Here is a 12,349-nt window from a genome sequence, read left to right as displayed (position 1 = left end):
CTCTTCGTCAATAATAGTTGAAAGTTGCATCACCTTCAGCAAACTGCCTCCTCCACGGTCACTGTCAGGTCAGCAACTCCTTCCTTGACCCCCTCCTACCTTTCTTTTCCTCTAAACCCGCCACCCGCCGGGCTCTTCAGTCGACGGTTTGACTGACGACTCACAACCTGCCTGCCGGTCCTGAGGTTCCTGGAGCCCACTGCCGTATCCGCGTGCGTGTGAGTCCAACTCTACCTGCTGCTCCGCGTCACAGCATCTCCCCCGACTTCTCACGTTTCATAAAGCCATCCATCTCTTATTCTATTACCAACTACACTACTCGCTAGAATATAAACAGCAGCTGAGGGGTTTTACGTTCTAGTCACGTGGTTTGACAGCAGCATCCGCCACACATGTTGATGATGCTGCACGTGCTGCTCAGTCTTTTGTTAGAGCACACCGTCTGATGCGATTCCTCTCACACGCACATCCTTGAGATTTTCATTTCTGTGGACGTGTGTATCGACAATTATCTCAAAATAATCCCATCCTTCGTGCACAAAGGTAACAGAGCGAATTAAATACCTTTAACAGCCCCCACCACCCCCCACCTACCTCCTTAAAGGCGGAGGTAAATGAGCAGTGAGATGCTGGTGCAGCAAAGCCACATGGAAGGATCTTTCACACAACCCTGAAAATAGGAATGACAAATGCAGCTGAAGGTGGAACCTCTGAGGCACGATGCAGATGAGGACTTTACCTCGTCACAGAATCAGGGTGTCAGGAGAGCTCGCGGGCGCTGGGTGGTCAGAGGAGGTTCAGAAGCACTATGGTTGGAAAATTCATTCATTTTGCACACAAAGACCGGAAAAAAATGTCCGAAATTTTAACCCTTTCACGTATGAACTATGTTCACCTCACTCAGGATTTCTCCCTTCAGTTTTATTTATCTTCACAAAACTTTGATTTAAATTAAGGAGGGTTTTTTTGCATTTTTACCTTGCAAATATTTATCGGACAATCAATGGGCTTACAACATGATTATTATTATTATTATTAGTAGTAGTAGTAGTAGTAGTAGTAGTAGTAGTAGTAGAAGATGTAGCAAATTACTAAGTGAGTGTATCATATAATACAAAGGCATATTAGGGCCACCCAGAAAAGAAAATAACAAATAAATGTTAAATGGTCTACCGCATTCTTGGGCCTGGTTTGTACTTCTCCGTGAGCTCAGCAACAGAGAGACGCACACATGGAGTGTCGAAAAGGTTTTCACAGTCGAACTTCTGTTCAGGCAGCGAAGTGTTGCAAAGTAATTCCCTGCCAGGATAACAGAGGGAAGTGTTGTTCTGTGGTATCCTGCCACCATAACACTCATGTATCTGGTCCATGTTAGTGTATACGGTGCATCGTCCTGCTGGAAGCAGCATCAGAAGATGGGTCCATGTATTCATAAAGGGATGGGCATGGTCAGTAACAATACTCGGGTAGGCTGTGGGGTTTCAACCAGAGATCCAAAGTGGGACCAGAACATCTTTTCCACACCATTACACCACCAGCAGCAGCCTGAAGACACCAAATTCTGGAGGTGTTTTTGTTGAATAATTAGTTGTTTCAGCTTGCTGCATGATGTGAGGAGTGAGTTTGGGCAATTGGACTCTTTTTGAGACTCATACACAAGAAATTTGGGTTCATTGATGGCTGTTTTAAATTTGAGAAACAAATTTGTAGTGTTAATCAAAATGTGTTTTTTCATTTGAGATTGCTAGGCAAGGTTAAAGCCTACTTGCCAAAGAAAGAGTTCAAGAGACTCATTAATTTGCTCATCATGTCTAGCTAGATTACTGCAACTCTCTCCATTATGGTCTTGACAAGTCTTCCATCCATCGCCTACAAGTTGCACAGAATGCAGCTGCTCGTCTGTTGTCAGGGAGGAAACACAGAGAGCATACTACTCCGGTCCTGTCGACCCTCCACTGGCTTCCTATACAGGATAAAATTTTAAATTGTATTATTATGTTTTAAAGCCTTACACGGTTTGGCGCCTTCTTATTTGGCTGAGCTTCTTATTGTTCACGTTCCCTCGAGGGCCTTGAGATCCTCATCTAAACATCTCCTGAGAGTTCCGCCATCAAGGCTAAAGTCTGTAGGGACAGAACGTTTTCTATAGCCGCCCCAACTCTGTGGATTAGCTTACCATTGCAGATCCGGACCGCGGATTCTGTTTCAAGTTTTAAATTTCTTTCAAAGACACACTTTTTTACTCTTGCTTTTACTTGATCTTAACCTATTAGTATTTTTCCTCTTTTTGTTGTGTTGTCGCTGTTTCTGTTTGATTATTGTTTGTTTATGAACAGCACTTTGGGCAATCTTTGTGCTTTATAAATAAACTTGACATTGGCATTGACAAATTCTGACCCGACCATCTGAATGTTGCAGCTGAAATCCAGACTCACCAGACTAGGAGTGGTTTTTCAGCCTTTTCTGGTCCCGTTCTGGTCATCCTGTGTGAATTGTAGATTACTAGCCTTCTTCATACTTTAAAATTGAAAAAGAACTACTGATGGCAGACTTGCTAAGAGGCTTGGGTGCATTTTAAAAAAAGATAAAAAATATCTTTGTTTGCCGTAAAGCATTCTCTTTTACGTTTGAGTTCATTTAGTTATTTTTGTTTTTAACCTCCGCAAATTCAAATAGTATAAATGTCTTTAAAAGTGTGTCAAAGACAATTAGAATACTTAATCACAAAAATATCAACAAACCTAAGGATTAATAACAGAAACACTAAAAGCTTTTCGTTTCTTTAAAGCTTTCACAACAGTTCAGTTATATTTGGTTTATTTACTGACACTTTTTATTTTCATTTTAATAAAATCTCATGTACCTTTCAAGCAGAATATAAATGTCTGAAGAAAAAAGAATAGCTGATTTAAAATGGAAGGTCAGCAAACTAACAGGTGACGTTTTTCACAGATAAGAAGACAGAATCGGGAACATGTGTGGGAACTTGACAAAAACACATACGAGTTCAAATGAATATTCACGGATGCTGATAGGAGATACCCACGCTCCATTTACCTCCATTACCTAGAATATTTGTGACATTACCAACAACATAGTATCGTTTGTCTTCTGCAGCCGCTGTGATGGACACCTCTTTATTTATTTTGTATTGATTATTTGTCACTTTTATTGCATGAAAACTAAGACAGAGTTGGCCAGCCTGTTAATCCCGCGTAGAAAATATTTTTGGAAACACCAATATACACCACACATAGATAAATAATGTTCCATCTGTCCATCCATCTACCTTTCACTGCCAGTCCTCTGGAGAAATCCTACCCAGGCCAGAAATAAGTTAACCCATCCAGTGAATTCCGGGTTTTCCCCCTGGGTCTCATCCAAGTGGGTCATCTGGAAAAACTCAAGTGGGAGGCGACCATGACGCATCACGATCAAATGCCCAAACCAGCTCAGCTGACTTTTTTAATGAGGAGAAACAGCAGGTCTTCTCCAAACTCCCCTGGATGGTCCAGCTCCCCACTTTGTCTTTGTGGCTGCTGAGACCATCCACACAATGGAAGAAGATCTTTTCAGCTGATGACCAGTGGAATTTGTTCTTTCTATCACGATTCACATCTTTTGACCGTAGGTAAGCTTTATTTTCATAGCTCAGCTCACACTTTACCACAAAATACTGGAGCAGCGCCTTCAATACCGGAAAACAAGCTGTAATCTATGACCCAACTATTACTTGTGAAAAAGACACCACCAACAAAACAGAAACATAGAGGAAGCATTCCACCTTATTCTAACGGAGAACCATGGCTGACTTTCTTCACATTTTTCTGTCGACCTCATGGTATTTTCTGAAGGTCATAACTTAAAAGAGTCACAAAGTCCTACCCTGGGAATGACCTTGACCTAGTTCTGAGGTAACTGACCTAGGTATTTCTTTGGTTAAATAAAGGAAATGTATTTTTCTGAAATGTTTGCATTTGTAAAATATAAGTTAAATGTTTTGGATATGTACAGTTTTTTTTAAATAAAGACGAATAAAGGAGCAATGCAATACATCGCCACAGGCTAAACTCTCCCAGAGTTACCACAAGGACCATTTTGGTGTGCCACCCCAAAAATTTATTTGGCTCCGTCTGGCCACCCCTATCAAAATTTTCTGGAGGCACCCCTGATTGACAGAAGCAAGGCTGCTGAGCACTGACACCACCAGCCCCTCCAACCACCACCAGCAGGCAAAGACGGTGGTGTCTTGCTTGACGACACAACTGACATGACAGTGTGATTTTGAACCTGCAACCCACCAATTAAAGGGTGAACTCCTAATTCCTGAGCCACCATCACCAGTCAAGTTTTACAAACAACCCAACTGAGTGCACATATGACACATTACATAAGATAACTGGGGTTGCTGCTGGGTTTAAGATTTTTTTCAAGCTATCCTATGAACCTTAGTATTGAGTAACCTCCGCTCTAGGAAGCAAAACTCTTCACATACCCTTTCTTTGTCCCGGAGGGATAGTAATTAGGGTTCAAGGAGCGGCATCCCCTTGAAAAATCTGTCAAAAAATGCTTTCTGCAAAGATTTATATGGAAGTGAGGCATCAGTTTTTGAGTTTGTCTCAGCATTTACTGAACTAGGAAACAAAGTGGTTTTATAAGTTGAAGCAAATAGGTTGAAAATATTAGTTATAACCAATCAGCTCTTGCCTGGACATCGCCAACAGAGTATGACTTTTGACCCAGTCACAGTTGAGAGAAGCCCACCGGGTTAGGTAAACAACACTACAGGCACACACAGCTTTGTTTCCTTGACAACACATTCTCAAGTACTCACATAGAATATGATATTCCCTCATGAGCTGAAGAAGATCTCATTCCACATAGAAAACATTTTCATGTGAATGAACTTAAGAAATTTCAGTAAAATTAACTATTTTATTGTAAAAACATAAATAATTACAAGTAAATGAATCAGCATAAAGTGTTTGCAGCCTTTGTTAAATCCATTAAAAAATACATAAAACACAAACGCTTGTTCTATAATAATATAGTCCCTTAGCCTTTGATTGTCTGTGTGTGCGTTTTGACATTTTGTAGCTTCTTATTTTATCTCACTGTCTCTGCAAGCTTCCAAGAATCAAAACAGGACAAAAAAGCCAAAGCAAAGTATTTGAAGCCTGTTTTGTCCTTCATAAAAACTTGCATACTCCCTAAAGAAACATTTTCCCTGTTAATAGAGTTAGGAACAAATAGCTAGGTTGAACCAATTACTTTAGGAAAGCAGCCAAAACATCTTGCTTTGTCTCCACTTTTGCACTTGTTTTTTTTTTTTTTTTTTTTTTTTCTGTTTCCTTTCCAGCTAAACACACATCTCCTTACGCCATCTCTGGACATGTGCCTGCAGAGAGCCTTCGCAAGATGAGGAGCCTCACCGGATAGATTACCTAAGACACCCGACAATGACCTTTACACACACACACACACACACACACACACACACACACACACACACAAGAAGCCTTCCCTGGCCTTCAACAGGCTGCAAGACCCGACCTTCTAGTTACAGCCATGATCACCCCCATGGGTACAGGTGACATCTGGTGAAGTAATGTGAGTGTGTGTGTGTGTGTGTGTGTGTGTGTGTGTGTGTGTGTGTGTGTGTGTGTGTGTGTGTGTGTGTGTGTGTGTGTGTGTGTGTGTGTGTGTGTGTGTGCGCTCTGCATCATGCATGCTTGTATGCTTGCTGCGCTGCATGATAGTGCTAGCTATCCATGTTCCATGTGTTTTATCCCTGCATCTTCACCCCAGTGTGTTTGTGTGTGTTTGTGTTTTTGGCATGAAGGCTAATGCCGCGAGGAGCCTGGGCAGCAGGGCCAGTGTGCCCCCCAGAGTTTGACCATCTGTGCGTTATTGGTTGTCATTAAGGTTTCTAATTCAGAGGTGTCTTGGGGATTAGCCAAATGTGGGCAGAAAATGTCATTAACGCTGTTCCTACTGCTGAGCTGCCGTGACCATATTTACATATTTTTACACCTTAATTGTCTTTGCCTCGCAGCCGTGACATTGAGGCAACCAGAGTAGAGAGGGGGGAAAAAACATTAAAAGTGATAGAAATAGAGAGGCTGCAGGAACCTGCCACACAGTCAAAACTACATGAAAAGATGCTGAAATAAAAACAGATTCTCGATACTTTTCAGGTGTTTTTTCCTACTTGTACCAAGTAAAATGCACGTGGTGTTGAACTGCTTTGATTCTTCTCACATTTAATCAATTTCCCTCTGGGATTAATAAAGTATTTTTGAATTGACTTGAATGTGCTCAGTAAAACCACACATTTTGCTCGCAGTGAGCAAAAAAAAAACCATCTCTTTTGCACGTTCTAACATAATGAGAGCTGCTCCAGTGACTCTACTGTAAGTACATTTTCCTGAAGTGTTAGAGGAGCGTAACTGTTTTCTAAATTATGCCAAGAGGGGTTTGGTGGTAAAGGAGATGAGTAAGCAGTATCATTAACTCACCTGATCTGAAGCAAATGACTGAGATAACACAGGAGTCCCAAAACCAACGAGTGCATTTTGTATCACTAACCAAAAAGTATTTGTTATATGAAGTTTCTTCTCTAATTACCTCAGAGGTGAGACAAAAACTCCCAACAGCAGTGATTAAACTCAGTAAGCATCTTTACCAGATGCAAACATCAGTGTTGGAGCCATTTGGGTTACTTACAGTTGTTGGGTTATTTATTGGGTTTAGTCGTTGGTTAATGGTGATTTTATTTATTTATTTTTGTTTTGTCTGTGAGAATCAGCCAGGAAGAAAAGAGGTGTTGTGTTTCCTATAAATATGGGGGCTGGTGTTGGACCATAGGTTCACACACACACGTACAAACACACACACACAAACAGCAAGGGGGAGGGGGGTGTAGAGGAAAAGAGCAGAGTTATAGAGCAGAGAGGAAATGGAGGACACCAAGTGGTTAAAAGAAAAACTATGAGGCGCGCCTCGACCGGAGTGGAGAAACAAGCGTCTGGTCTGAACTGAGGAGCAGCGGCTGAATTTCGTGAACTCTTCGCCACCTGGCGCTTCGCGGTGCTTCGGCGGCCGGTGTGTTCCCGGCCTTACTGTGACCCGATTGATCATCCGCCCTGGCTACTTGTACAGGGGAGATCTCCGTTTGGCTGACTGGTTGGCGTGCGTGATTTTCACCTGGGAGTCTGGGTGTCGAATCCTGATTGGAACATTTTTTTTATATCCGCCACAGATCTCTCTGAAGAATTCACAACATTGACGGCTTCAGCAATGCTGTGCCACTCTGTGGATTTTCTCTTATTTGTTTTGCAAAAGCACTTCCTTTCATTTCTCCACCTCACCCACAGGTACCTCAATTTCTGCTTCTGTGAAATTGTGCTTCCTTGATCTGCCTTGATCTACGGTCGCCATGTCATTGGCGGAGTGCTGCAACAGCCGGCTTATGTGTATAGAGCTCCGGACCCCACGTGACTTTCAGTTAGTAGACGGCATATTGGCAGGAAAAAAAGGTAAACAAACACGGATCGTAAACATGAACGGGATCGACTTGGATTTTACTTCGTCGGAGTTTACTTCACACTTTAAAACCGAAGAAATCGTTTTATATAGTCAGAAATTAAATAGACTAAAGCTCTCCGACCCTTACCGTGCCCCTGGGATACTTTTTAAAAATGCCAGAAGCTGTCGGAGCGGACTTCTTACCGGACCTGGCCGGGGAACCCCTTGGGATTTACCTGGAGGAGCTGGCTCAGGTGGCTGGGGAGAGGGAAGTCAGGGCCTCTCGACGCTACTGCCCCTGCAACCCGACTCCGGATAAGCGGATGAAAATGGATGGACAAAAACAAATTTACAGGTAAGTAGTTTAAATAGAGTGCTGTGCTGTTTGAATGTATAAACTGAACGCCAAGAGAAATCACTAGTTTGATTATTTTCCGTGAATAAAATAAAAATGTCAGGCAGGAGCGTCTCAGGATCTGTCTGAGATCTGTCTGAGTGAGACAGATAATAGCAATCCAAAGTGCTTTTTATGTGTGATCTGACAATTGATCAACCATTGCTTAAAAATTAAATACAGCTTAGCCGGTTAATTGCTGTGATCAAAAAACACGTAAACGGCAGCATGCAGAACTCACGAGGCAACGTTTTACGTGATGTTTACTTGTTGCTATGAGTAATAAGACAGAAAAAGCCACACCAAAATAAGTTTAGGAAGCCCACTAAGAATCGTAATAAAAGCATGTAAAAATAAATACCATACACAGTTGAGGAAACGTTGGTTTAAGTACCGGGAGCTCTTTCAGTGGGCGAATGTTAATGCCCCGGTGCTCCACTGAACGTTTTAGGAACTCTTTTATTCAGCTGCAGTGCGTTTTTACAATGACCATTTCGTATGATTGTATATTTGATATTTTTATATTTTATCAGGACCAGTGAATGTTTTATTGTGTGGATGTGCATGTTGTGTTTACTTGTCCAAGGCAATTCAATTTCCCCCTTGGGGATTAATAAAGACAACCTTGAACCTTGATATGAAGTGGTCGCTGCATAAGCAAAAACCTTTACTCTCGGGATCCCACAGTTTCATTTTAGCCCGGTCACTAGTGCGTTTATTACAATGATCCAATGTTTGCGGCGCTCCGGATCTTGGGGAATCCTGTAGATGGCTCATTCCTTATGTCGTCCGTGTCTGTTCTGCGTCCTGGGGCACAACAGGAATCTACCGTATTTCCTGTCTGATTGATTTTTCTGACAATAACAAATAGTCCAGCTGCCGGCTTCTACCTGCCAATATGGCGCAGTTTCGATTTGAACTGTTGCATGCCGGGAGAAGTGACGTCAACTCCCAGAGCTCTATATGCATGAGATCCACAAGGCACTTTGCATTGACTATTTATGGCAGTAAGTGGGCGTGGTGAGGGCGGGATGTGACTAAAATGCAGCTGAGAAACATTCTCGTTAGTCTCTGATTTATGAAGCAGAGATTGCGTGCAGCTGTGCGTACTCCATGTTTGATAGATCACAAACCTGCTTGGCGTAAGTACTTTTTTTTTTTTTTTTTTGCTGAGCTTAAGTACGGTTTTAGTAAGGATTCTACGCAATGTTTGATAAATGAGACCCCTGGTACATAGCTGTCAGCATTTACCTCCTGACCAGGGCTAAAGTAGAGCCAAACATCTTCTTGAAGAACATTTTGGAAATAAAATTCAAATTGCTGCTGCATACATGGAGACATTTGTCAACGGGACACCAATTAAAAGTGAAGATGTGAAAGGACTTCAGTCGTTCTCTCTGTTTCTTCAAGGCTGTTCAAATCTAACTCGAGAAAATATGTATATGGAGGAATTGGATTTACCCTCAAACATGAGAATGATTGTTCTAAAGCTTCCATATAAATTGAGGGAGAAATGGAGAGCTGTTGCTTATGAGCTGCAAGAGGAAAATGGTCACAGAGCAAGACTTACTGATCTGGTTGCCTTTATAACAAAACAAGTGGAAATAACATCAGACCCAGTGTTTGGCAACATCCAGGACTCACAATCTGGGAGCAGTTTTAAATATTCCAGTTCAACCAAACAAAGGAAAAAAGTAAACAGTTTTGCCGCTAACGTCAGCTCAGTTCCCGAGGCCAAAACTCAATCAGCCGAAATCAAGGTCAAATCAGTTCACCAAAGCTGTTTGTTTGGTTCTAAAATCAATCGTTTACTGGACAACTGTTTACAGTTTAAAGCAAAGATGCATCAAGATAAATTGACTTTCGTCAAAGAAAAGGGGATTTGTTTTGGTTGTCTGAAAGCTGGCCACACAAGCAAATGTAACCGGGTCACCTTAGTTCCCGGAAGTAATTCTGGTTATACGTGTCACGCCGCTGACACAGGAGAGGCCAGGTGTGTAATCAGAGGGCTGCTATAATTAGGGCAGCTGGGGTCTAGCCGAAAAAGCCGAATGCCTCGCTTTGGGTGCAGACGTGGGTGCAGCTAAGTGTGTGAGCAGGACTGAGGGGTGAAAAACCGGAATTTTCATTGGCAAGCGGTCGGCCGATGAGACCTTAGCCTGCTACTGTTTTTCCAGTTCTCTTATTAAAACTTTCCAGTTCTTTTATTAAACCGTTTGCCGGTTCTATTTTAGTCGTTTCCTCTAGAGGGGGAGGGAAGCAAACTTGTTTGTGAGTCTGGTGGTTAGCGTTAAGCACAGTGCTGTCTCTGGGAGGCTAGTTTCTTTTAGTGTATCCGCTGTAGGGGTTTGTCGGGGGTTTTACTCACTCCTGGGTGGCGTGTGTATGAGCTTTAGTTAAAGGGAGCACTGGGTGTTTTCCTTTATATTATTGTCTTTTGTGTCGGTTCCCTACAGCGGCTTTGGGTTTTTAAATAGTAGTTGGATGGCGTTGTGTGTGTAGTCCCAGGGCCAGCATTGTCGTCGCTCTTCCCTCGTCTCGTGTGTAGAGCTTTTAGTGTTTAGAGTTTAAGCCTATTCCTTTTATCCCAACCTGGGTTGTCTTTAATAAATCTCCTGTGCTGTATCTTATAAATAAAATTGTTAAACTTGTGAATAAGCCTCTGCTGTTTTCATCAAGAGTTATTATTACCTACGGTTTTAGGATCTAAGCATCCAACCCTCTAGGTCACACAAAGACTGTAGGAGTCGTTTGGACTGCAATGAGTGTCACCAAAAGCACCCAGGGGTTCTTCATATAAGAAGAAAAGAACCAAATGCATTTTCAGAACAAACCCTACAGACAAAACCCTCTCTTGCCAACGTCTCAACAGCAGCCACTCAGACATGTGGGCATATTGGGGCCGGTCCTGATGACAATGCAGTGTTTTCTATTGTTGCAGGTAAAGTGAAGGATCAAAAGAGCAACAAAATAGTGCAAACATATGCATTTCTGGATCCTGGAAATCCAGGTACATTCTGTACAGAAACACTGGCAAAAAGACTCAACCTGAACAGTAAAAGAACAAATATTCTGTTGAGAACAATGAGTCAAAATAAGATTATTAATGCGCAAATTCTGTCTAGCCTGGACGTTTCTGATTTGGAAACAAATGACTTCATGGAGTTGCCAGATGTCTGACCCCAAAATTCCACTACCTCCGCTCCGCTGCGCTCCGCTCCGGCACGAACTCCGCAGCAAAATCGGTCCCGTTGTAGTCAATCAGAGCTGTTCCACTACTGCGGCCGTGCGGTGCAGTGCCCCGCCCGCCGTTCCGCCATCCGGCAAAAATAGGATTGATTCTATTTTTTTTTTTTTTTTTTTTTTTTTTTCAGAGCTCAAACTGCTCAGAACTTTATTTAGAGAGAAATAAGGGTTAAAATTAAATTAAAATATAAAATTTGGTTGGGCAGGGTTGTTGTGAAAAAGGGAAGGTGTCCACACAAGTAGAGCAAGCAGCGTCCAGAAGAAAAGGGAGGAGAAACCAAGGAGGGGATAAAGGTTCAAAGGAGATGAATCTGGCCATTCAAGAAGTCGTGTATAAAAAAAAAAGACAAATGCAGTTAGTTTTTATAAACCCCACCCCCATCTGAAGTGTCCTCATATGCAATCAGTGCCACTGCTCTCTTTTTCTGGTTTCTTCCAGTTAAATCTGACACTTTCTAGTCTGCGCCCTCCGCACTGTTATCCCATTCTATATTAATGTAACATCTTTTTCTGCAGTTTTGAAAAAAGTAAACAAAAAGTCCTTCAAAAATAAAATGCAGCAACCACATTTCATGTTCTACTATTACATATACAGTATATATATATTTATATATATAAATACATACATAAATATCTTACATGTACAACCAAATTTGAAGAGGGGAGAGAGAGAGAACCCAAAGGACTTATGAGGACATGGGGAGGTGGGGAGAGCAGGGATGCTCATTGTAAGGGTAGTGTGTCTGTTTGCTTTTTGTTTTCATGTTTTAGCTTTACACACTCGCGCTCATGCACACACACACACACACACAGCCTTTTGGGGGAGGGAAATGGGAAGCATTCCTCAGTTTGCCCAGTATGGGGAGCTGCCGTAGCTGGACTTGCTGCCCTGGGTTTTCTGCTGCAAACTGTTGGACTGACTGCGCTGACCAGGACCGCCCTGTCCATCCTGTGTGAGGTGGTGGTGCAACAGTTGGGAGTGGGGTTGTTGGTGAGGAGGGAGGATGTGGAGGAAGGGAGCAGGGGCATAGCCAGGTGCACCTGCAGGGTTCATGGGCCCGGTTCCCCCCAGAGCTGAAGGCAGGCTGAAGGGAGGTGGTGTCCCTGTGTGGAAGCCCTGCTTCTCAAATGACTGTGTTTTACTGTAAATTGAACCTCCCATGTCAGGAACTCCACCACCAG

This window comes from Nothobranchius furzeri, chromosome 11, assembly GCF_043380555.1.
Source record: "Nothobranchius furzeri strain GRZ-AD chromosome 11, NfurGRZ-RIMD1, whole genome shotgun sequence".
In the NCBI taxonomy this organism is placed as follows: Eukaryota; Metazoa; Chordata; class Actinopteri; order Cyprinodontiformes; family Nothobranchiidae; genus Nothobranchius; species Nothobranchius furzeri.
Note: the sequence above shows the minus strand (reverse complement) of the source record.